The sequence below is a fragment of the Prionailurus viverrinus genome, chromosome B3 (genome assembly GCF_022837055.1).
Source record: "Prionailurus viverrinus isolate Anna chromosome B3, UM_Priviv_1.0, whole genome shotgun sequence".
Lineage (NCBI taxonomy): Eukaryota > Metazoa > Chordata > Mammalia > Carnivora > Felidae > Prionailurus > Prionailurus viverrinus.
Genome location: NC_062566.1, coordinates 8,520,229 through 8,548,003, shown reverse-complemented (window position 1 = coordinate 8,548,003; position 27,775 = coordinate 8,520,229). Strand labels below are relative to the sequence as shown.

The window sequence follows — 27,775 nt, the reverse complement described above, 5'->3', positions numbered from 1 at the left end:
TCTTTATCCCAAACTACGAACGTACTAGACCACTGAGTTAAAGTCATGTTGAGAAGCAATATCCCAAGATGCATGAAGGAAGGGCAAGTTGATTCCTTTTGGCTAAGGTACTACTGTTTCAAAGTTCAATAACTTTGACTGAGTACTCAAGGGAGTTGGAAGGTGTTTTATCTGCAAAATACCGAAGAGGGGATTAGCTTCCAGTGAAAACCACCAGAGTGGTCCTTGCCTTATGACCAAAAATAATTAGAAAAATTTTTTAAAAATGCACATGCATGTCTTCCCCAATATTGTGAGAATCGGTTCATAGGTTACAATACACATTAAATCTAGACTTGGAAAACCAGTGTCTCCTGAAATAATCATACAGTCTTCATGAATAACTATCCTGTAAGCACAGGGCATACTCGGGGGAAGAGATTCTCATTCACGTTATTTTAGAATAAAGGTACTGGGTAAAGATGAAACAAAGCTGTGCTACTTCTCTTCCAAAGAACTCCAAGGTTAAACAAAAGGGAAATAATACAAGAATCTGTTTTCAATTTGACCAAGTATACATTCACTGCTCTAACAAATCAGTAAGCAACTCCTTCTCGAGAAAGTGCAAATGCCTTTGTTGTGGTTAAAAGAGAAAAAAAGTGTCACACGTCCCACTATCATAAAGCAAAACAATAGTATACACCGAAAAACACCTCCAGGTCTTCTCGTGCCCATGAACCTGATGAAAATTGGTTATAGCTTCCTGGCCTACGTGATGACACTTAGGCATCGTAATTTAAGATTTAAGAAGTTCCTTTAACTGGCTCCTACTGGACTGTCAACCCTAAGCCAATATCTACCACAACTTCTAGATTCCCAATCACAGTACACTATTTGCAGATCCCAACACGTGAAATGGTGTTCGGGATTTTGCTTTTGAGAAAAAGCTCAAAAGCTCTCACTTCGAGAGCTACTCCTTGAGCATTTCCTCACCTCTGAAATGTTTCCTCCTCAACCCATTCCAGAGCACCATACCTTAACCCCATTTCCTGTCACTGCTTTACTTCATGTATAAACTCGTTGCTCATTGTCCCTTCATGAAACATTTGTTGAACACTTACTGTGAACTCTGTTGATTTATTTTAATTTTTTTTCAATGTGAAAGTAGGCATGTATTAACTGACCAGATCACACAACTCATCGGGGGAGATACCTTGGTTCATCCTTCTAATAAGCCTGTCGATCTCGTCTTCCCTGTTGCCACCATCTCTACCTTCCACAAAATGGGTGAGCTTTTTTTCTTCCTGCTCCCTCATGGAGAAGATAATTTCAAGGGCCATCAAAAGTTGTTTGCTCCTTTGAAACATTTCTCCAACAGTACAGAGCCTGTGAATCAGATCCTCTGCCTAGATGCTGCCATATTTACCAAGAGATCAAGCAATCAATGTGTTACCTGTCCGGGCAATTTGCTTCTCGTTGGTTTTGCCATAACCATGCTTATAGATCAATTCGTCCACCGACTGCAGGTTTGGGTACCCCCATGGTATACATGGTCCCACGGTCCTTGAACCTTTGGGATCACGCCATCGACACCTCTGATCCTGATGACAAATGCCAATTTGGGTTCTACAGGTACGCGGAAGTTTCCAGGTCTTCTTGCCATACTAGCTACGCAAATCTCAGTGCCGTAACTCTGCCTATACTACTTAGCTAAGTGATGCTTAGCTTTTTTGTCAGTAAGCTTCTTCCTTGCCTTTCGAAGCACCTTTTGGGAAAACTTCTCCCCCAGATGCTTGACCTTCAACTCTGCAAAATACTTTTGCTTTTCCTTACGGGTTTCCGGCACAGCGGGAGCCTTCTTTTCCTTTTCTTCCGCACCCTCTACGGTTCCAGCCGGAAAAGAGCCGAACCATGCTGACTTTGAAGCAAGAGTGAAGGAAACCAGCAAACCAACCACTGCTCCTAACAATAACACCAGCAATAACAAAACAGCCTCGACAGAACTCCCATTGTATTTGGGGATGAAGGATGAGACAGATAAAATAAATAAGCCAAGTATATATTAAATATCGATAAAAACCGCTACGTGGGGAAAAAAAAACCACAACACAACGAACAGTAATGAAAAGAAGGGAATACCAGGCAACAGGGCTGGGGGTGCAGTTTTAAGTGGGGGTGGCCAGGGAAGGCCTTGCCAAGAGGGCAACCTATGAGCAGAGCCCTTGGAGGAAGTATGGAAATCCGGGTGAGCAGGGTTTCTGGTCAGAAGGAAGAGTGGATCCAAAGGTCCAAAAGTGGGAGCACAACAGGTACGTGCAAGGAATAGGCAGTACCTCTGTGGCTGAAGCAGCGTGAGTAAGACCTCTAGAAAAGAAGCGAAGAACCGGGAGAGGCCCGGGAGTCAGTCCTGAGGGGCTGGGACCACAGCTGTAAGGTCTCTGATGTCTATTCGAAGGGAGAAGCTGGGCCGCTGGGGGCCTGTGAGCAGAAGGGCACCCGTGCCAACCACAGTCACGACCTGAGAGAGGATGCGGAGTACGTATTAGAGCTTGAGGACGGTGCTGGCATCTAGAAGAGGGGAAAGGAGGGTGGATTACAGAAACGCAATATGTGCGTCAAGAGGCCCTAAGCGCGCCTCTCTATAGCCGTGCTCACCTAAGGTGTTGCACTGAGTACAATGAAGGTAGAGAAGGAAAGGAAATCACTTCAAAGGTGGACCATGGAGCCTGAGCTGGATTATCGGTGAGGAGCAACAGAAAGCAGTCAGGATGCAACTTCAACGCGAGGGGTATAGTGATCCACAGACGAGAAGCAGCTGCAGAGAAAATCAGTGAACAGAGAAATGGCGCCAAGGAAATTACTTCCGGATGTAGACAAGAGAGACAAAGATACGGATATCCAAGAGAAGCGAAGAGACACGGATGATAGAGAAGAGAAGACGGTCAGGGTGGGGGCAGGGGATTAATGAAAGAAAGAGGAAGAGGTCATATAGGAAGATAAAATGAGAGTTTTCCAAAATTGTTGAAAGAGACCCATATAGGAAGTAAAAAAAAAAAAAAAAAATCCTTACCAGGGTAAATAAGGAATTTAGGCCTAAAAACGCCATACTAGAGGGGTATCTGGGTGGCTCAGTTGGTTAAGCATCCGCCTCTTGATTTTGGCTCGGGTCATGATCTCACCGTCAGGAGACAGGAGCTCTGTGTTAGGCTCCAAGTCTGGCTTAAGATTTTCTCTCTCCCTCGCTCTCTTCCTCTCTCTTGCTCACTCTTCCCCCCCCCCCCAACCCCGAATGAATAAATTTATTTACCCCCGAGTAAATAAATACATGCGTACAAAATGCCATAGAACTGAAGGAAAAAAAAACCACCTGGGAACAAAAAAGAAACACTTAAAAGCAGCTAAAGAGAAAAGATGGCTCGGTTATAAAGAGAAAAGCAATTTGAGTAACTTCACCTCTCAGTGCAACAAGAAAAGCAAGAAAATGGAATATATACAATCTCCATCTTTCCATTTAGAATACTGAATCTAACAAATTGCCTTAAGAGTAAAACAAAGACACTTCAGAAACACAAAAGCCATCCGTTCTTATCACCAAAAGACCTTCATGAAAGTATGCATAAGAAGACTTCAAAGAGATGGAAAATTGTCCCTGGTCTAAAGGCTGAATGCAAGCATGTATGTGCTCAGAGCAATGACAGATGTGTACACGAACCTCCACAGACGTGGACTTACAAAAAACCACGCTAATTTGTGCGTAATGAGGCAATCTAGAACTAAAATAGGGGTCAGTAGAACCCGTAAATTGGGAGAAGTACGGCTTGATTCAAGGAATTCTAAGACACTCTTGTGTTAAGCCGGTGTGTGAAGTAGAAACATAAACTTGAACTTTGCGGTATGAAGCGGAAGCTTTGCACCTCCATCTTCCCACAGAAAACAAAACCCACACAAAAGCAAACAAAATGCCTGCGTGGCTCGGGCGGTGGAGCATCTGACTCTTCATTCAGGCTCAGGTCGTGATCTCGCGGTTCATGGGATCGAGCCCCGTGTCGGGCTTTGTGCTGACAGCAAGGAGCCTGCTTGGAATCCTCTCACCCTCTCTTTCTGCCCTTCCCTCCCTCTCAAAATAAATGTTAAAACTTATAGAAAAAAGAATCGAAGACAGATGCAATGAGGCGAAGCTTAGGTTACCCCCTTTACCTCCTTCAGGGATTTTTTTTTTGTTTTCTTTTGCCAATTCGCAATTTAGGACCAAAATTCACTATGTGCAACAAAATGGTGATGGGGCACAGATTAGCAGCATAGAGCTTGTTTCTAATGTAATAATCTAGGGTGCTAAAAATTGGAGTGCATAGAAACTATGACAGCTAAGACTTGAGAGACAAGAGAAAAGGGTCATGCTTTTATTAAGACACCTGAAGGGCTATGCACTAACTACAGGGGCAAACGAGAAACAGCCAAATCCTCAAAACGTTTGAAATCCTTCCTTGGATCGTTTCAGCCTTGACTGTATCACAGGGACTTGTTCACCTCTTCCCACCTCCTCTATATCCTCTCTGCTGGAAGATAACACAGTCCATATCCCCTATGACACTCTAATAAATCTTATCCAGCATTTAATAAAAATAACTCGTCCTAGTTAGGATAAAAAAGAATGGCCAATAACCAAGAGAAAAAAAGACTACCAGAACAAGTAGATGATTTCGATGTTAGAGTCACCAGATATGAATTTTAAAGCAGTTATGATTTATATATATATATATACATATATATATATATATATATATATGTATATACATGAAAATGGATAAAAGCATGGAGAATATCAGCAGAGAACTGGTATATCTAGAATAAGATCTAATGGAAAGCTAGAAAAAAATTTTTTAAAGGGGTGAGTAAAATGAAGAGCTCATGAAATAATTTACTAGCATAACAGAAAAGAGAACATTCACGATTTGGTGTATTTGTGTAAAAATATCTATACTTTATGCAGAGATAAATACACTAAGAAAATAAAACAGAAAAAAAAGCTATACGGCACACTGAGAAAAGTTTAATTTACACATAAAAACGTGGAATCCTGGGGCGTCTGGGTGGCGCAGTCGGTTAAGCGTCCGATTTCAGCCAGGTCACAATCTCGCGGTCCGTGAGTTCGAGCCCCGCGTCGGGCTCTGGGCTGATGGCTCGGAGCCTGGAGCCTGTTTCCGATTCTGTGTCTCCCTCTCTCTCTGTCCCTCCCCCGTTCATGCTCTGTCTCTCTGTCCCAAAAATAAAATAAATGTTGAAAAAAAAAATTTAAAAAAAAATGTGGAATCCAGGAAGACAGAGGAAAGAGAGAATAGAGCAAAAGCTATGAATGATACTGGCTGAGAATTTCCCCAAATTTACCAAAGATGTGAAGTTACAGATTTAAAGAAACTCAAATACGATGAAAAGAAAGAAAAACCACGCGCAGGCCCGTAACTAATGACCAAAATAAAGGTCGGAAGGCAGACACTGGGTGGGGGGGAAAGGAAAAAAGAAGAAGAAAAGTATTTCCTCTCCATGAATAAAAATTAAACTGACAACTGACTTAAAAAGAAAAAAAAAGAAGAAGAAGACGACGATAATAGCCAGAAGATAACTGGAAAGACTTTATATAAGATTTGTTTTATATGTTCCTTGAATGTTTGGTAAAATTTACTTCTAACGTTATCTGGGCCTTAGGTTTTATTTTCTGGACAGATACTAAATTACTGATTCAATTATATAATGGGTTTAGGGCCATTAAATTTCCCATACTGTTTCAGTCACGTTGAGACACCTTTCTACAAGTTTTACCTATTTCATACATTTTTTAACATTTTAAGCATACGCTTTCATAATATCCTTTTATGTTCAATCTCCGCCTTATCTGGGTAATTTCCCCCTTTTAATACCTGATGCTCGTGCCTTTACCCTGTCCACTGAAAGCTCTCAGAAGAGAATAGTCAATCTTACTAGTTTTTCAAAGAGACCACTTCCCACTTTATTTTCCGTTGTATTTTACACACGTACGCTACTGCATCGATTTGGCTCTCATTTATATTTCCAATTCATTTGGCTTCGTTTTGCCGTGATGTTTCAATGTCTCGATTTTGACAGTTCACTCAGTAATTCTGAGTCTGCCTCATTTTCAATATTGGTTGTGTCTTGCCCTGGTTTTGTGGAATACAACACACCAATTCCAACTCTGTCGTGGAAAAGCAAAAAGCCAGGAACAGCCAAGTCATTCCTGAAAAGGTCAAACAAATTGGAACCACGCTAAAGCCAAATATTGGTGTCACATTGAGAGAGGTGTAGACAAGAGACCAATGGGACAACACAACTTGATCCATGACCTTGTGAAAACTGCAGGCCCCTGGGAAAAAGTAGAGGATAAGAACTGGTACGAGACCGATTACCTGGAGAGCCAGAGCACAATGATGAAATCAAATCGAAAAGAGCTTTAAATTTTTAGTATAAAAAGCAAAGCCACAGAAAATGTAAAGGGTATCTTTATGTCCGTGGGCCCGGGAATGGTTCCTCAACAATGACACAAAATCCACAGACCACAGGAAAAATTATTGATACATCTGACATGAAACCCAAGAATTTTTTTTTCAATAAAAAGGTAGGGGTTACCTAACGAAGAACAAAGAAGCACATAAAGGCCCCCACGCATTGAATCTCATCTGTAATGAGGCAAGTGCAAATTCAAACCACTCCAAGGTGCCGCTTCACACGTCAGATGGACAAAATTGAAAAAGCCAGCTAATCCCGAGAGTTTTCCAAGATGCAGAGCAATGATTAACTTTCATTTGATGCCTGATGGCTCAGTCACTTGGGAAATGGTTGGCATTAACTAAAGAGAATGATCAGATAACCAAGTAACTCTAATCCTAGGTATAAATTTGGGAGGAATGGGTTTCAGACTTTGGTGTGCATCAGAAATACCAGGGGGCTGGCTGCTTTAAACAAGATTGCTGGGTCTCATCCCTGAAGGCAATGGGTAGGGACGGGGAAATTACATTTCTACCAAGTTCCTAGGTGATGCTGACGCTGATGACCCGGCACCACACATTAGGAGTCATGACGCTAAACTGCACGTGCCCCCCAGACGAAACACGTATCACTATTATCAAGAACACTCTTCATAACAGCCAAAAATAAAAATTAAAAAAAAAATAATAAAACAAAACAACAAACGTGGAATCAATCCAATGTCTATCTAAAGTAGAATGGATACATCAAATAATTCACTTGTAAAGTTAAATGTACAGAATGAAGATAAGCCACACGGATGAACGTCAAAAATACTATTTTGAGTGAATTTGCAACCCGCAGAGTAAGGCATTAAAGTATTGTGATTGCTTTTATCCACTCTCCAAAAAACAGACAAAATTGAATTACACTGTTCAGAGACAGACACGATGGACAGGGAGAGAATGACGAAACTACAATGGACAGTGAGAGAATGACACAATATTCAGTGTCGCCATTACTTCTGGTGAAGAGGAATGAAGAAGGATTCGATCACAAAGAGGCAAAAGGAAAAGGGCTTCGAAAATAATGGAGATTTTTAATTTTCAAGTTGGGTGATAGGCACACAAGTATTTCTTAATGGTTATTCCTTAACTTGTACACACATACGCATAGTTTTATAAACTCCCTTATATATACACTATATTTTACATTAATTTTTTTTTATGGCAGGTAACATACCACTAGACACAATGGGTATGATTTTGCACCGACTTAGGAATGCTTTCAAAGGCCATGCAATTGAGGGCTCCCAAGCAGCCATATATTGGTTTATAAATGATACGGACAAAGAACTGATCTGGAAAGTAAGGAAGTCCAGGGTGGGGAATGAAGAAGAAAAGAGGGGTGCCTGGGTGCCTCAGTTGGTTAAGCGTCCAGTTAAGGCTCACGTCATGATCTCACGGTTTGTGGTTTAAACCCCCACATCAGGCTCTGTGCTGACAGCTCAGAGCCTGCTTCAGATTCTGTGTCTCCCTCTCTCTCTGTTCCTCCCCTGCTCATGCTCTGTCTCTGTCTCTCTCTCTCTCTTTCAAAAATAAACATTTACAAAATTTATCTAAAAATAAAGAAGAAAAGGAGAAAATACAGAAACCAAATAACTAACACACACACACACACACACACACACACACACACACACTGAACCAAATATGGTCCCTATTGTTTGCAAGTTGACAATCTCTGGCCCAGATTACTCTAATAAACTTCAAATTCATGTATTATCATAATACTTTTCTCTATTTCCTAACTTTTCACATCAAGGCCAAAGTAATAACCCAAAGCTTAGTTCTCATCATGGTGCACTCCCGCTCAAAGCCTTTTGTGTCTGCCTGCTCTCTAGAGACAGAGTCTACAACTATTAATATGAGATCCAAGGGGATCAAATCCAAATATGGCCCAAACTTACACCTATTGTTTTTACTGACTCTCTCCTACCATATTTTCTAAATTCTAGGCACACAAAAATTTACCTTTCTTAAAAACTGCCTATGTTTTATTTCTCAGTGCCTCTTAGTCTAAGTGCCTCTAGGAATGTTCTTTTTTTAATTTAATTTTATTTTTTTTCTTTCTCATTGGTTCCCCTGACTGGGATAAGCCATTATGTTACTTGGTGTTTCATGATACCTTATAACTGGCTCAAAATACATTTGCCTGGCATCATGGTCATTTTGTTCAAGTTTTACTCTTTGAAATCCTGAAGCATATATAATTTGCATAAGTTACATAAAACATAGGACAGTGTCTTGTACGTAATAGATACTCAAAGATTTATTGAACTGAAACTACAGTCAAGATGAGCATTAAAAGTCTAACTGTATCCTTTGCATTTCAACAACTTGTTACCCAACACTGCAGTTGGATGATGTCACAACACAAGGCTGCTTGTAGTGGTCTGGAGGGTAGACCAGGAAGCCCTAAATCAGAATCTAAACTATGGCTTTATACAAGTTCAAGAGAACAGAACCTGAGATACTCCAGATACATGAATTACAAATATTCCCCCGCTGCAATACCCCGCAGCCCCCCAGCATGTGAACATTTGTGTGTGGCTTGAAAAGGGGGAGCAGGAGAAAGTTCTGGTTAGAGGTTTATTTCCATCTACATCAATGCCCAGAAAGTCAAGGCAGTCAAATATACCATGGGTTCCAAATCAATGAAAACTGAGGAACTGATTAATCAATTCAAACATCCATTCAACGAACCTTCATGGAGTGTTTATTATGCATGTACGGGGCACTTGCTGTTATTTAAAACAAAAAGAAAAAAAGAAAACAGGAACAGAATGACAGTTTCCATCATCCAGCATCTACCAGTATAAACTATCTCTGCGTGCACACACACACACACACACACACACACCCCAAAATTAGAGTTTCTCATGGTGTCTTATTCACATATGGTTGTAAATAAAAATAGCAGAGCACATCATTATATATGATTGCATAGTCATCAAAAGAACATTTTAAATGAGAAAATAAAATTATTAACAATTTGATTTGTAGTGAGTTTGACTATGGAGCTGAGTGCCCTTAACTACTATGCTACACGCTTTCCTGTTGTGTCATCTCCAACAGTTGTGAGGCAATTACATTTTTTAACATGAAGCATGTATTTAATGGTGCTTAGGACGTATTCATTTTGATTGGCTCTAAATCGTGGGTCTATCCTCGCAGCGGATACTCGCAGCTCGTGGAAACGCTACATAGCCTTTTTTTCATTTGAAAATGAGAACAGTAATATCTTCCCCAAGCATTGTCGGAAGGACTCAAGGCGATGACAGAAGGGAGGAGGCATCATCACTGGCATGATTCTTAAAGCGGATGAATGACTGGACCCAAGTCAAGGGGCAGTAATAAAAGCATGAAGAAAGCCACCTGGAAGATAGGGTTGGTTGGTCTCAATGTCACTAATTATTTCTCTAGAAAAGCACGCAGGCCAAAGATAAGATATTTAGTAAGTTATTTCTTTGTGTTTGCCCAATGCTAGAGAGTGGCAGTGCTTTGTTTCAACTAACTTTCTCTTTAGTAAGAGAAGGATAGCGTGAGCAAAAGACACAACAGAGGTAAAAATCAATCAATCAATCAATCAATCAATAAAGGCTTCACATCTTTAAAGATGGTAAGACAACTCATTGGGATGGATCATAGAGAAACGAGACTGGAGAGAAGGTTGGAGTACTAATCGGGGGTCAGTTAGTGGAAAGACCCACAGGTCACAGTAACAACTTGAAGATGTGACTGTAAATGAAACACACACCAAAAAAAAAAAAAAAACAAAAAAAAACCAGGATCAGATATTCAACTAGATAATTTTTGCAGCAAAGCGCTCTTACTCACGGGAACGGAGTAATGCAGTGAGAAACCGAAGAAAAAAATTCAGGAAGGAAATGCAATAGCCCAGGAGAAAGAACAAGATCACCTCTGTCTGGGATGCTCAGGGGTGTTCTACAGAGCACACGGGCTGTTGTAGGTTCTTTAAACATGGTTTGGATTTGGATGAACTGTGGGGAGTTGCGTGGGGAACCACCACCATACATTTGATGCCCAGTTATACTCCTCCGCTCACCAGGAATTATTTCTGAGTCCTGGACAACCCTTGGACTCATTCCTGGTCTCCTCATCCCTTTTAGTTGGCCTCTGAAACTAGCCCCACCTATTCCTCTCCTTGTTGAGGTTCTCACACCCAAGATCCGCTATGTGAGCAGGCACACTGCTTCCTCCTAGGCATAAAGCCCTCCATATACCAGCCGCCATGAGAGAAGCCCACCGAGCTGACCAAATACCAGAAATCTTTCCACGTTGCCGATAACATGTGACTTTGGTATATTTGTAATTGCAGTTCTCCCAGCCACTCTTGACTGAAATGCCCACGGTCCGTGACCTCTTCCCTCCTCCCAAATGAACGCCTCACTGAATTACTTCCTATGAACTTACGCAAGGGGCCAATGCTTGTTTCATAAATCTTCATTCATCAGAATGCCACATGAACGAAACACCACAATTAGGCGATGAAGGGCCTAGCTGGGGTAGGCAGAAAAATGACTATGTTACAGTTCAAGGGGAAACTAAGGTTTCCCTTATGGAGTTAGGAGTTAGGGCTGCTAATCCTCTAACGTTCACCTTGGGAGTTCATCACGGATTACCTGGTGGAGTCGAATGTAATCATGAGGGTTAGTCCTTCAACGTGGAGGGCAGAGACAGAAGAAGAAAGGAAAAGATGTGAGGGCACAGCAAGGTCAGAGTGACGCCATGTGAGGACTCAACAACGTGCCTTTGCTGGAATGTGAAGATGGAGAGGGGATCATGAGCCAGGGAACTTGGACAGCCTCTATACGTTGGAAAAGGAAAGCAAATAGATCCTCCCTTAGAGCCACCAGAATAGAACACAGCCCTTCTAACATCGTGATTTTCGATCCAGTGAGATCTGGGGTAGACTCTTGTCCTCCAGAGCTGTAAGATGATAAATCTGTGCTGTCTAATGCCACTTCATGTATGGGAATTTGTTAGACGAGCAACAGAAAGCGAGTCAAGTGGTATAATGTCAAAGGATTTCCCTAGGGAAGCTGGGAAGGGCTGTGTAGACTGGCCAGAAAGTGAATTCTACACTTTTGGCAGGAGCCAGGGTCTAGAAAGGGATGTGCTCCTCCTGGTCCAGTCTCCACCTAGAAAGAGGTAAAGGGAACAGAGGCCCCCATCATGGAAGAAAGGCTTTGGCAAACGTCAACTTGGCTTGGGCTCCAAACCGAAATGCCCTTCGCTGGCCTGACCCTCACTTTTCTCCCTTGTCCTCCAGTAAAAAGTTCCTACCTACCTGCACCTCTACATCATGCCATATACAGAGAGAGGAAAAGTTTACCAAATCAAGGCTCATTAGCCATTTGTTCTCTGGAGCATCAAAACATGCCATTTCTGGTGTTCATTTGGCATTGTCTTTGACTGTTTCTACATGACATAGTCGTCTGGTCAGTTCACTGGGGGCAAAAAGTCAAACTGGGCCTCTTGCCTTATCCCTTAAGGACAAAACTCTGCCAGCTAGCTCTGGTTTTGTGCGGGGAGTCTTCTCCCAGTACTTTTGCAGAAAGACACCTGAATTAGGTGTTTCCTACTTTTAGTGTCTTCCGTGACTGCTGGAGTAAAAAATTTATGTAATTTGCAAACTTCCCATTTCACAAGAACACTTTTCTGTGTAAAAGGAAAATGCGGATGTTTCTACAGATATAGCTAATTCCATTCTGATTTTAGAAGAAGCCTATACATAAGTCCATATAATCTTAAAATTAACTATAGGCTGGAGACTTTTACACTGTATTCTTCTAGACATGCAGGTTTTGTTAACTTAGTTTCCCCTTCTGAACATACCTTGTGACTTTCTAAAAACAGAAAAGAATGCTTCTAACTTGTATTTATATAAGCTCAATACTAAATGCATGATCTTTTCCCTCCTTTAAGTACAAAGCGTTTATTAAAATCCCATCACTTTCATGTTTGTATCAGGCTATTGGCCACTGTATACTTTCCATTTCTTGGTGACATTATATAAATGGGACAAAGTCCAACGATCGCCCATGGCCCAATAAAAGCCCCCATCTGAGGTGCCTGGGTGGCTCAGTCGATTAAGCATCTAACTCTTGATTTCAGTCCAGGTCAGGATCTCAGGGCTCGTGAGCTCGAGCCCCTCGTCGAGTTCTGTACTGACGGCACGGAGCCTCCTTGGGATTCTCTCTCTCCCTCTCTCTCTGCCCCTCCCCTGCTCATTCTCTCTCTCTCTCTCTCTCTCTCTCTCTCTCTCTCTCAAAATAAATAAATAAAACAAAATAAAAGTCCCACATTACGCATAAAGGCAGAACAACTAGTTCACAAAGTAGAAACGCTCGGAACTAAATGAAAGAAAGCAACTAATGGGCTCCCACTATCAGCTTTTACCTCCTGGAAGGATTATCATTTCAGGTCCACAACCAGATAATAAATGTCTCATCACGCGTTTTCGTAGAAACTGGTAATGGAGCCGTAGAACGTCTGATCTCGGTAAATGTATCTTTCAAAGCCATCGGCAAATTCTCTGCTCTGATTAAAGGAATGGAGGACAAATCCTCACACATTTATTTATTCCCCATAAAGCTGGGTATCTGGAAGGGGTCAAGGAAAAATCCCATTAAATGTACAGATAAGTATCTCACTTCTTTCAGATGTGCAACCGTTGGCACTGTGGGCACCCTCCGTGGTAGAAATCCACTGGGGCTGGAATTGTACTCCACGTGGACAAAACATTCTCGAAAAGTGTTCTCTGACTTTGGTCACGTGAACATCAGGCCACAGTGGCGACAGAAAGCTTAAACTTCACACTTACGACTGACTCCTTCATGTTCCCAGAAAGATTAGATCAGAATGAATACAGAAGAAATCGCTCTGGGTAATAAAGCAAGTGTATCTAATTAGCATTAGTGCAGTGATCAAGTAAAACAGTTCACTGTATTAAGTTACTCTGCTTGTAGCTTTATTTCTGGCACTAAAAGAAGTAGGCTTGCAACCCGTTCACATGAAGTCTGCAATAGCTCTGTACATATTCAATGCGCTTAAACCCGACTAAGGTGCTTTCCTTCAGGAACCCTCCAATAGTGATGACAGAGAGATGCTATTTATAGCAAAGAGCGATTCCTTTAGGAATCCTATCGAGCATGCCTTAGATGGTCTCCCATTACTTGGATAAACTATCTATTTGCTTCATCAAAAAGAGAACTGCTTATATTCGGGCCACACATACTCGCCTCTAAAAACAAACATGAGGCCAAGGTTTGGAGCCTCCTTTCCTTAAACATGCTTTTAGGAATCCCACGTTTATTTCGATCAGGCGGAATCTGAAGAGCTTTCCTACAACACTGAGACATCACTATAAACCAGGAAGAAACCCAAGATGGGGTATCTAAGTACGTACACACACACACACACACACACACACACACACACACTCATATACACTCACACGCAGCTGCTCACTCAATCTTTTGCTCACCAAAAATAAAAGTTCAAATCAAAACCCAGGATTGACAAACTCAGTTTTGGGCCTCTTATGTTCAAATCACGTAAACATCACGTAAACATCAGCTTTTGGCCTCTTAATGGTCAAATCACTGTCACATCACGTAAACAAATGTGCCCGCAACAATGACAACCACAAAAATTTCTAAAACAACAATGATCCTATTTAAAGATGCCGCCTGCATTGTAACATCGTTCATCTCAAACCAAAAATAATGTCTGATGCCATGAGTAGAAAATAAAGACTTCCTCCAGCCTTTCTAGGATGTGATCCATTTAAGCACAGAATGAAAATATTTTAAAAGGCCCTTTAAAGACCAAGAGGCAGATGTTCAGGTAAAAGCAAAGCCAGGAGATTGTATATTTTAATAAAGCTATTATACGTGCAGCCTCAAATTAGGAGTGGCAGTGAGGCTAGGACATGTCTAAACCATCACCACCTGTTTGCCCTGAAAAATCAATTAAAGGCACACTTTCAGAGTACTCCCCTTCGAACCAATAAAACTTAGCCAGCTTCATGGAGACACTTGAGTCCCTCAGAGGGAATGTACTTGAAACCTGAATCCTGAGTCTTTGTGTTCCCGCCCTGTTTGCATTTATATAAACTAACCACAGTAAAACTAGCCTAATGGGAGGGAGATAGAGACCAAAAAGAGAGGTGTGGGGGGGGGGGGAGAGAAATCCTTATTTCCACTGGCTTCATCCTGAGAATCCTACTTCCTTTTGGTGAATTCCAGTAATTTCTTCAAAGGCTCTTTTTTTTTTTCTTTGCTTTTCCTTTTTCTGCTCCTTCAGAATTCTGTGCTACATTTTCTGTGCAACAGAAGAGATCCAACTTTGCAAGTTGAAAGTAAGGGCAGGAAAGCCATCCCAAGTGTTTTAGTAATTAAACGAATATTGCATAATGAACCATATGCCCAAAGGGCCTGTTCTTATGTGGGCCAGATTTTTGTTTGAATTTTTAATTTTTATATACAGATGAAACATTCGGTGTAATCTACCAACAGCGCGAGGGAACGTGCAACAAGGCAAAGTGTGAGGGACAGTCCGCGTAGGAGCGGGAACAGGAGACGCTAGAGCAATTCTGCTCTGAAGATGTTGATTCAAATGTGTTTCTTCCCCTCCAGCCATTGTTCTTGTCATCTGCTCAGAGTGTTCAGGAGACACATATAACGAACACACTGACAGCTTTATACAGTATGAGTAAAATACAGTGCCGTCAGGCGAAAAGTGTGAAAATCCCACGGGACAAACAAGGATTTCTTAAAAAAAAAAAAAATCCTACACCCATCATTCAGACTACCATCTTGAATTACAGGGAATCCTCCCAAGTCTCTTTTGGAAGCTGCATAAATATTATACTGCAGGCTCTAAGCCACATATATTAGCGATTTGAACTGATCTAAGAGGAATTCTTACCTCGCAACAATGCAACCGTGCAGAGCGCGTAGAAAATGCTCAGGGCGAAAGGCAAGCATGTCCTCCCCACTCCTGCAGCAATGCACATTATGAATTTAAGGATTCAATATTCTGGCTCAAACATACAGATCCCCAATATTTCCTAAACTCCTGTCATAGAAGAACTGGAAAACCTTCCTTGAAGCTTTGCAGCGGCATTTAGAAAATACTGAGTTATAATCCAAGCAACGTAAGAGATACAGGGTCTGATAACATTACTCTGTCAGCTCCTGGACACGCAGGATTTCAGAAGCATTCTCTAAGGCAGAAGGGAGCTTTTTAAGAACGTGTTTGCACAACATTTGAAATTTACAGTGATGGTCTGGACAAAGTCATCAGGTCCTCCGGGTGGGTCAGTCTTGTAAATGCCTAATTCAGGATAAACATTTCAGCATGGGTGTGTGTGTGTGTGTGTGTGTGTGTGTGTTGGGGAGGGACGGCACAGAGGAAACGCTTAAGTCCACTGTCCTCCGGGTCTTGAACCGAAATAATCCAAATCCAAGATGCCACACTGGGCCTCACGGCATGGAGAAAAGATTATGAAAACAAATCTGATCAAAACTCAAGGTGAAGCCTTAGACTCTTTTCAGCCCCACCCCCCAGGAACACAGATGTGCTGTCATTTTCACAACGTAAACACCAGAAGTGGAATGCAAAGCATTTAAAGAGCAAGTCATAATGGAGCTGTAAATAACCCCTCTCATTGCTTTCCCTCTTCATTCAGAGTTTGCGCCTTTCCCGATGGCTAGGTTACTTGATCTAGTGGTCTCGGTGGAAAGACAGATAGACTTCAACTGCAGGCAGAAGACAAAAACTGACAAGGAGCGTCACCTTTCCTGACTGTTTAAATCCTTTAAGGAAGTGCCGTAGCAATTAGAGTGGGAGTGTAATCTTTGCAGAGTGCATTAACACTCTCCGACCTCCTAGACAATAGATCAGACCTCAGACACATAATGCTTCCCTAAGGCTTTTTAGCCAGCATATTTGATCTTTTAGTCACTCCGTGTGTGTTACTATAGGTATCATCCACAGAGAAGGCATTATTCATGAGCACCACTGCCCACTAGGTCTGAGACTGGACTGCGATCAAGCAAAAGCAGGAAAATCACCTTAATCCTCTGCTCTATTTCCTGTATCTTTAAGATGGGCCGAGTGGGGGGGTGGGGGGGAGGGAGGGAGAGAGTGAGTCTAGACTTCCGGAAAAGAGTCTTTCACGATTCTCTTATTATTTTTTAAAGCTACAGAGTCTGTTCTGTAAAAGTGAATTACAGTAGGCCCTTTTCATCTGCGGGGGGTGCCTCCCAAGACCCCCCCCAGTGGATTGTCTGAAACCACAAATAGTACCGAGCCCTTTTATATACTGTTCTTCCTACACTACATATCTGGGATAAAACTTAATGCATAAATTTAGGCACGGTAAGAGATTCACAACAGAGACGGATGATAACAAAACAGAACAATTACAACATCCTATAACGAAAGTTATGTGTATATGCTCTCTCTCTCTCTCTCTCTCTCTCTCTCCCTTAAAATATCTTACTATACATGCCCTTCTTCCTGTGATGATGTGAGAGAATAAAATGCCTATGCAGAGAGATGAAGGGCGGTGAATGACGTGGGCGCGGTGACGGAGTATTAGGCTACGGTGACCTTCTGACATAACATCAGAGAAGATCATCTGCTCCTAGACCACGGTTAACACCCAGCCACTAAAACCATGGAAAACAAAACCACGGATAAGGGGAGACAACTACAGTGGCGTTAATATGCATAGGTCATTCGATGAGTATGGGCCGCAGGGGGGCCGGGGGGGGGGGGGCAACCTCTAAAACATCTGATGTTTTTTTTGTCAACAAGATGAACTTCATAATGGATTCATGGAGAAAAATGCCCTGTGTGATCAGCCGCGCTGGAATATGCAAAAGAAAGCAAAGAGGGGAAATCAAACAAACTCCTTGCACTGCAAGCTTTTAAATCTTCATCTGTCCTGCGGGTTACGGGACAGGGCACACTGGTCAGGCAATAACCTATTTCCTGATGAACACATCCTGTTCCAACTGCTAATCTCACAGTGGAAGCTTGGCTTTTACCATTTATTATAAACATTTTCAAGAACTGCTTACTGCGATATATTTTTTAATGGATTAGATTTTGGTCAGCTGCTAACAGAGCAGAGAACTGAATATTCTTTATAGGAAGACAGCAAAATAGGTTTTCTGAGAGTCTGACTTACTTTCCACTTTTCTCCCTCATGAGTAATTGGAATAGCAATTGAAACAGAATGTAAGAAGGCTAGAAGGTTTCTTTTCTGCTCTTTTTTTTTTCTTTTCCTCCCTCTTCCATTATAGGAAATTCTGTATCCGAGCTTATGGTATACAAGACCTTATTGTTCTGAACTTTATCACAAGACCTAGTGAAATGTTCAGAAGAGAGACAAAGGCCAAAATTCACATAATTTGCTCAAGACCATCACAGCTGTCCGTTAAAGACACTCAAGATCTAAATAGTCTAAAGCATTTAAACCAAAATAATTACATTTTCTTAGAATCAAGAAATGTGTACTGCGAAGGATTTTTGAATGAGACTGCAAGGAAAAAGGAAAGCTGCTCATTAGCTTTATGTTTAAGCAAATCGTTTCAGAGTTAGCATCTTCAAACCCAAATCTAAGGGAAGAAATGGCAAATGAAAATACATACTCACAAAAAGCAATTTAAGAACGTTCAAACCTTAACACGCAGTGAAGAAAGATCGACTGAATGCTTTCACTTTACTTTGACAATGCCTAAGGTCCAAAATGAAATCATGAAAATATATGGAAAGAACGTTACCATATCCACTATGCCTCTTCTAATGTTTTAAAGAAAGTGCTTATGTTATGTTTTTAATCCACGGGTAAAATAGCTTTCAAGCAATTCGTGATCCTACTCAGATTAAAACTAACCATGAACAATTAGCTGAGGAAGAAAATGCCCTCCTGAAAAAACTGGATTTAATACTCTGATGTGAAGGTCTATGTACACACACGTAAACACACACATACGCACGCATGCACACACACACAGCAAGCAAGCACTGCACCTAAGCAGCTTCGTACTCAATAGCAGAGGACTTTATAAACCTGACCAATGGCATAGGCATAAGATTTTGGTTAAGAAAACTAAGATTAAGAGTGGAAAAAATGGGCTGTCCTATGAAATCTATACCAACTTGACAATAATCCAGATCTCATCCCTTGTGCCTAAAGATGAACGCCATAGAATATCTGAGTAAGTGATTATAAACTCAGAGATTATACAACACCCCAAGTTTTTTCCTTAAACTCACATAATGATTTCTGCTTGTAGATGATTGTATTAAATTAAAAATAAATTGCTGAAATTAAAATCCCCAAGAAGCAATCCACAGAAATTTACCTTGGACTTTTATCATTTATGAGTTTCTATCGCCACCTGCAGGATTATCTTTAAGTAAACTCAAGCAATAGGCTATTTGCCATTCTTTTTTTTTTTTTTTTTTTTCCTTTCTTCTCTTCTTCTTCCTCCTCGTCCTCTCTTTTGTGTCTGTATGTGCGTATTGGGGTGGACCAAATTTTGGGGCTATCGATCATCTATCTTCTGAAAAAATACACATTACTAAATACATAAAAATCACCAATGAAATGCAAAATTAAATTTATGAAAGAGGTGTAGGTGACTGTGGCCACAGGCAGCCATTTTTTTTTTAACAGCAAAACACACATCACATTTTCTAATTTTGCAACTTCTGATGGAAAGTTAGCCCATGGAAATTTCCTTACAAAAATTGTGAGAACTTCAATGGTTCCTAAGGAAGGCAGTTTTTGCCAGCGAATAGCTTCCAAAAAAGTTTTTAATTGCACATGCCTGACTTCTTCCAGAGGAAAAAAAATACATTAGCAAATTCATACTTAGTGTTCTGTTGCTTTTAAACAAAAGACAAAGGTGAGACTACGCATTTTACTGTAGCCCAATAAAGAACAGGTTTTAAGAGCAGAGGTCAAAACTTAAAACACACGAAAGCACAGACTATCACCACCATCACGATCATCATGTTATCTTCGTCACTGTCACCCTAAAGTCTGGATTAGAAAGCCCCGTCCCCTGAAAGCAACGGGTTACCCAGATGCACACAGAGTAATGATACAGATTTTTGTTCCTCCGGGGCATATTACCCTTCTGAGAAGCAGGTCTGCGGACTTATAGAATATTTCTCAAATGTAAGACATGGGGAAAAGGCTGCTTTCATTTTCAATAACATAATTCTCGGCTACCGTGTAGATGTAGTTCATACTCATGAACTAAAACCGTAACTGCAAAGTTTATGATAGCACACATCACATATCACACAGGCGGTACAGGGGCTAAGCATCCTGTGTTCTCACAAACCAGGAGGCCTTGGGAAAAATCCCTTTCCCGAAGGCTTCAGTTTCTTCTCATGCGGACGAATGTGAAAGGTCCTCCGATTTAACATTCTATAGCTCCATGCTTCTCCAGAGTTCGAACGGAAGCCACGAGGGTCTTGTTTTCAACACCAAGTGAGCTAAGAAGTGTATTTCTTTCCTCTCCCCACTCCCTGTTTTTTTTTTTTGACAAGTTGAAGCACTTCTTTGATTTTGAATCAAGCCTCTTCAATGACTTAAAGCAAAAAATTTTTAAAGCCTGCTCAGAAATAAAAAAGTAAAGGGCCAGCGAAAAAGATATGGCGTCGAGTTCTAAAAAAATCCCAGTGACATTAGAAGTCAATGAACACCGTGCAGAAATATGGCTTAGATGATAAAAGATTGAACTGGATTTTAATGGTCTTCGCATCTTTTTTAGTGAACGTCAGGGCTGGAATATCGGCCGCTGAAAATCGCCAAAAAATGAGCTGTTATCTAAAGAGCCAACGACACAACACCAAGGGAGGAAAAGAAGTAGCCAAACGCGCCTTCCTAAATCATAAATCAAAGGGCAAAAGTACAATATAGCAGAGTAAACCCTAACCAGACCACAAAGAAGGTTTCTCTCCATAAACATCAGATCAGGCAGCTAGAATGATTACCAGGCTCTCCTGTAACTGTCACCTGTGGTGGGTCTAATTACAGGCTACAGGCTAAGGCAGGCATGCCCGCATTGCACACGGCAATAAAAGGGCCATCGGCTTGCCAAGCCCAGCCAGACAACGGAGAACACACGCCACCTGATGGGGAGCCCCAAAGATCAGCCAGAGAGACTAATAAAAATGACAGCTTAGAAACAAACGACGAAGCTCAGACCACAAAAGAAAAAAAAAAAAAAAGACTGTATCAAATTAGCCAGAAATACAAGGACTGAGCAACACTCTTCAACAGGTCCAGCCCAACGCAGGGAATCACTTAGGACTGTTTTCACACACTCTGGGGCTCTTTCTTCCTCTGCTTCTATTTCTAGATATTCTTTTCCATTTTGGCATCGTGCGAGATGCTTGCATCATCCAGGCGTCGCATATAGAAACAGAGGGAGAGATGGAGAAGTACTCATCTCTATAAGAATCACAAATAAAATCCCCCGGACATTCAGGGGCTATTGACCCGGGTTAGAGACTTGTTACTTCCCTTCATTTCCCCTACCGCTGGCTGTCTTGTGGCCCTTTTGCTGTAGATTAGCTCCGACTCTGGATAGGCAGCCTTGAGAAAAAGGTAGGAAAAGGCACCTTAAACGAGGTTATGAGGAAGGCGGTCTATGGACTGTACCCTCTGATGGGGACCTAAGCTGTTACAGTCAGAAGAGAAGTTAGAATAAAAAGAAATCATTATCGGGGCGCCTGGGGGGCTCAGTCGGTTAAGCGTCCGACATCAGCTCAGGTCATGATCTCACAGTCCGTGAGTTCGAGCCCCACGTCGGGCTCTGGGCTGATGGCTCAGAGCCTGGAGCCTGCTTCCGATTCTGTGTCTCCCTCTCTCTCTGCCCCTCCCCCGTTCATGCTCTGTCTCTCTCTGTCTCAAAAATAAATAAACGTTAATTAAAAAAAATAAAAAATAAATAATAAAAGAAAGCATTATCTGGTAAAAGATGGTCTTCACTGATTCTAGCACCCTTCCAAGAAGCACTCATTAGAAGCCTACTGTGTACCTAACAGGTACACAGGGCCTTTTTCATTCAGGAGCTCCCAGGGTCCTAATACGACCCTTCTATCATACAGCCACGTTACACTGAATGTGCCTTTAGTGTTTGACATTAACCTGAACTATTAGGGCATAGAAATACAATTTCTTCACCTTTGATGTGAAGAATTAATTAGGTTAGGTCAAACATGAAGAATATTCTCACAGCTCATAGCTTTTTTTTTTTTTTTTTTTTTTTTTAGTACTCTATAGCTTTAAAGATAGAACCACATGCTTTGCATTTGGTGGTTCCAAGCATGTGAATCAGCGTTAAAAAGAGGTGACTCTTGAACGCTAATTGTATGGCATATAATACTATGATTTGCACTTCTGCCCTGTCCTGGAACAGGTCCTCCACAAGTCCTCACATAACATCCTTTGCAAGGAAGCAGCAACTATGTGCCCACGCGTGTGCGTGCGCCTGCTTTAGAGAGGCCTCTGAGTTAGAACAACACCGTGCGTACCGATCGTTATATCAGATAATCCCTACCCACATGTGTAGCCCATTGAATATTTTTAAATTATCCTCATGAATAGTATCTAAGTTGATCTCCAAAGGACAAATTTGATTTTTCTCATGGAGTGCTTTAATCATTGTGTGGCACCTCTGTGGTTTCAGATGTAAGAGGGTAGGGGAGAGAAGCAGGCGGGTGGCAAGAGAAATGGGGAGAGGTGCTGGGGAGCAGCTGGAAGGAGGGGCAGATGGATGACAAAGAGGAAGAGAGAGGGATGAATGGAGGGAGATGGGGAAAGAGAGGGGATGCTGGATAAGAGACCAGTAAGGACTTAGCGTGACAGTTTCATTTTTGTATCTCAGTATCTAACAGTACATGGGACACGAGACATGCAATGATTGTGGAAAGCGAGGAAGGGAATGAAAGGGGCAAGCCTGAAGAAGGCATTGGCTAGGTCAAGGAGTGACATCGTCTCTAGAGGCTTTTCTTTCGCAAAGATTTAAGACCCTACGCTCAGGACCAAGTTTAAATGAACAGTGTGGGTATCTCTGGACAGTAGAGAGACCTAGACCTAGCCTGAATTCACTGGAATCTGCCAAAGATCACGGCCCCCAGCCTGAAAAATCACAGAAGGCAGAAAATGTGTGTGTCTGAGCGCATCCCGATAGAAAGCGTAGGGGAAGCAGTAGATAATGACAGAAGCACTCCCATACAGAGCCTGGACCTATAATACAAAAGTGAGAGTTAACCGTTCACTTGCTATCGAATGGGGCCATGTGAAGACTGGCCATGTATGCTCTTCCAAGAATTAAAAAAAAAAGAAGAAGAAGAAGAAGATCTGAAAAAAAAAAAAAAATAGATCTCACGCTTACTAGTCAAAATTGGGACGCTCCAAATGCCACCTGATTTCAGTCCGCATAGCTATGATTCTGTCTGAAAGTGCAATTCAATTGTAGAGTTGAAAATATAAACATGAAAATACGCGAGAATAGTGAAGAGTGTCCTTTTAAATTTTCAACAGATAATCTTTTAATGCAATTACTATAATTTTATTAAATGGCATAATTAGTTAATGCCTGAGAAGTTGTCAATAGAAGGTACAATTATGTTGTAAAAATTATAATCACAATGGGCAACTGATGGATTGTTCTTATGAAAAAGTGCTGGAAAAAAAAAACCCTTAAAATATTTTTGAAGGTATACTATGTAGTCTTCTGTGAAAACGGAGATTTGGGAAATCATCTTATAAATGTTAAGAAAACATGGGGCGCCTGGGTGGCGCAGTCGGTTAAGCGTCCGACTTCAGCCAGGTCACGATCTCGCGGTCCGTGAGTTCGAGCCCCGCGTCGGGCTCTGGGCTGATGGCTCGGAGCCTGGAGCCTGTTTCCGATTCTGTGTCTCCCTCTCTCTCTGCCCCTCCCCCGTTCATGCTCTGTCTCTCTCTGTCCCAAAAAATAAATAAAAAACGTTGAAAAAAATTAAAAAAAAAATAAATGTTAAGAAAACAATAAACTGTCAAATATCTTCAGCATTTTATACAATATATTTATGTACATTTTGAGCATATGTATGGATGTATACATTTAGAATGTCAAAAAATACCTTCTCCTCCAGACAAAATGGTTATTATAACTGGATTTTTTTTCGGTTTTAGAGAAATACTGTTAACCTTGAGCTGCAAAGTGCAAGAACACCTACCAAACATGCAGGGATGTCTGTTTTGCACAGACAACTGACTTCTGGTGGATATGAAACCACCACCAAATGTTTGATCAAATGCAGGTGCATCTAGTTGTAAATAAATTGATGATAGAACTTAAAGAAGAGGTAAATCTTTTAGACACAGTGAACACATAAATATCAGAAGCATCAAAAAGATACGGACCAGCACTATTTTAATAGTCCTATGTGAAACAAAATTCCACATGATAGTGGTTGTGCGTAGCAAAGTAAATTCAATCTGAACGTTCTTCAGGCCACGGAATGGATCATGGACAGAAGCAATCCTCAGGATCTCCTATGAAATGCTAGCTAAACCGTTCTCACAAAATCTTCCATGGGGAAACTTTGTATTCCCCGAATACCTTTGCTTCTCTTAGTCTGTGTGTGTGTGTGTGTGTGTGTGTGTGTGCGCATGTGTGTGTGCGTATGTTTAAGCACATGTGCGCGTGTGGGTTGAAAGGGTCCATTCTGTTACTGCTGCTGTTGTTTTTGAGTTCAATGTGAAATCATTTCATATTTCTCAACATCCCAGGATCTCTAAAAGTGAAGGATTTGTGTATGTTAAATACGGGACATCACTAAGAAAGTGGGGAATGGTATTTTTTAACCTTACAGGGAGGGGCCGGGCAGGTTGATTGATGCTTTAAATTATGTATCATTTTGCAGGCCCTGTCGACCCTGAAGAAGAAATTCTTCATTTTTCTGACACTCAAAAAATTGAGGGAAAAAGTCACAGATGTTAAAATCATAGCTTTATGAAGAGACCCATTGATATATGGTAGATTTAGATTGCTTTTTAACATCAAACGTCCAAGTAAAAATTTAATAAAATAAGGAATCCATCAATGCCCCACAGACTTGCCTCCCTTGCTTGATGCAATAGGTGTGTGCCTGAAACACTAGTGGAAAAATGAAAAAAAAAATGCAATCTTTTTTTACAGCATTAGGAGGCCTTGGTTATTTAAAATAATCTTCTGATGATGCCATCTGTCAAGTAAATGTTTTTTTTTCTTTTTTTTTTTTGTTCATATGAAAAAAAAAATAATTCACTTAGACCACAATGCAACTTTAGGTCTCTTTATAGACAATATTGGGGTTTGTTACATTCAAGTTCCCAATAGAAAAACAAAACAAACAAACAAAAACCCCACACGGATGGTTGGTTTCACAATATAAACATCACAATGCAGAATTATCTTTTGAGAACAAATTCAATTCATCTTAACTATCTTTAAATCACATATTTGTACTGAAACACAGGGATAGACAATAGAGCACCCATTCTCCGCCCCCACACACTAGAAATATGGTCTATTTCTCTGATAGCTGCTGTTTTAAGACATCTGGAAGGAATGCATTAATGTAGATACGTAGATGAATGTGCTTGGCTCTACCCATCCCTTATTTTGAACAACCTGGAATTCTCAAAAAGAATCTGGCAAAAGTGTAGATTCCATCCATGACCCTTTCATGGAGTGGTTTTCAGCCTTCACGCTCTCTTGAAAATCCTTCTCCATCATCCAAGAGCTTCCCCTACAAAGTGGGTAAAAATAACTCAGTCTCCCACATGGGGCTCAGTCTGGAACCAGGCACTGAGATTTTCCAGACTATCAAGCTATTCCAAGGATGTCTTAACACACATGATTCCCAGGGTCTGGGCTGTTCCCGGAGATAGTACAGACATTTGCACCTTGTGCCTCTTTAATTCTGGCTCTATCTCTTGTGATTACGATGATCATGACTGAGAATTATTCCCACTCAAATGATGAGGGTTTTCTTCCCCCCCCACACAAGGCATCTTGGAAAAGGCTTAACACCCACTCATAACATCTAAATACATATCTGAAATGACCGATATAGATGTCCCTACAGTCATTATCATCTATCTAAATACAAGGACCATAATCACTGCATCTTGAACATCAGTGAGAGGTAGTATAGCCCAATGGTTAAACAAACACATGGACTCTATAGCCTGGTGATTTGGGTTAATATCCCAGCCCATGCTTCTTAAAAGCCTGTGAGTTCTGATACTCTATTTTACCTCTTTGGGCTCATTTTTGTCATCCGTATAAAGAAGGTAATAACCGATATCGACATCAGCAGGTATTGGTGAGACCTCTAAGTGGTAACACTTGTAAGATGCTTCGGACTGTGCCTAACACACGGTAAGCTCTGAAACATGAGCTATTAACGACCCCGAGAGGTCAAAGTCTATGTCCGAGAATGACCACACGCAGGTCTATGAAATACCACATGTAATTACAAATCCAGTCATAGGGAAACACACAGATGTGCTTCTTCGAGGCATGATTTTTAGTTACCTTTGTCCCCTGTCAATAGTTGACATCTCATATGAATTTGTTTTGCAATTGGAAAAAGCTGAGAATATGACGTTCTGAGCAGAAGAAAAGCAAATAAACGAATACTTAATTGATAACGAGTAAAGCTCAGGAAACGCAATGCAGTAACACATCTAGAAAACCTGGAAGAAAGAGAAAGACTCAAAAGACATAATGAGCAAGATTTTCCGCAGTCATTCCAGCAAATAAAGAAAACTGAGCCTGCAGACGCATGGTGTGGAATGGTTTGCCCTGAAAAAAACCCCAATTTAATTTCTGACGATAACAATGAATTAAACATTACATAGTCGCATTTGCTTGGCAGGTGTCAGCGAATTAAAGACAACTTTCCTCTCGGAGTATTGAGAAGACGGCCACCCATGTAAGTGGACAGGGGATGAATCCCATGGTGGAGAGGTTTACGCCTGGACAGTCTAATAAGATAAATCCTTCAATATTTGTCCACCCACTCGTGACCAAACACCATGCGGACTTGTAGCTTGATAGGCTGCTTGTCTTTCACCCTGCTTTCAACAAGATATGATATATCCATATACACACCCATAGGAACCTTTAGAAAAGGCATGCGTTGCTTTCACAAAGTCTTAAAAAATTTGTTTAATGTTCATTTTTGAGAGACAGAGACAGAGTGCGAGCCGGGGAGGGGCAGAGAGGGAGAGGCAGACAACAGAATCTGAAGCAGGCTCCAGGCTCTGCGCTGTCAGCACGGCGCCGGATGCGGGGCTCGAACCCACAAACCCTGAGATCATGACCTGAGCTGAAGTGGGACGCTTAACTGACGGAGCCCCCCAGGTACCCCTGCTTTCACAGAGTCTTAATATTAATAGCCAGAATACACTGAACACGATCCTACAATGCCCATGCTCTGTATCATCTGAAAACAGAAACTCTGACGTGATGTCAACAGGCTATTTTACGTCATCTGACAGAACAGAAGTTAGAAAAAAAAATGCCTTGAGTCCTGCCCTTAGCTTACAACGCTCGAGTCACTTCCTGGACCTCTAGGGGAAGGAAAAGCCCCACTAGGAACAGGCTCGGCAAAAATGGTTCCTTTCACACCTGTGCAGCGAACCCTCAGGTACCACTCATCCTCGTTTCGGATACAGAAAGGCCTTCAAACGCCATCCTATTGTTCAGTAAAACCTTGGCCTGAGACCTCGGTTCAGGTCTGTCCTCCGTAGGTCACAGGAGGGAAGCAATGTGCACCACCAGGGACAAGTCCGGTGCTCTCCATCTGGAGGCAGCGATGGATATATATATATATATATATATATATATATATTTTAATTCTATCCTAAAAATATTGTCTTTGCACGCTCTTGCCTTAGGAGCAGAAATAGTCTTGGAATGACCATGACGGTAGGGCCGGCCGAGACATTCTCTAATAAGATTACACTTCATCGGCTTAGGGAGGGGAGATACCACCTCTCCGGATCTGTCGTATCGCTGACATCCGCCACGGCTGGCCCAAGCAAGCCTGGGATGAACATTCCAACACGGAATTTCAAATTAAAACTGAAGACTGCCTGCTTTTAAGGCAGCACCCTCCGTGCCAGGACCTTCAGAGTAAAGGCGCATGCGCAT

The 27,775-nt window shown here is 41.5% G+C and overlaps 1 protein-coding gene and 1 pseudogene across 8 annotated transcripts in view; both read right to left on the bottom strand.

Moving 5' to 3' along the window:
* The window catches only part of MCTP2 (multiple C2 and transmembrane domain containing 2), a 239,124-nt gene that overhangs the window by 42,772 nt on the left and 168,577 nt on the right, over positions 1 to 27,775 (bottom strand). The window lies entirely within an intron of this gene.
* On the bottom strand, positions 1,124 to 27,775 carry LOC125167431 (60S ribosomal protein L7-like; annotated as a pseudogene).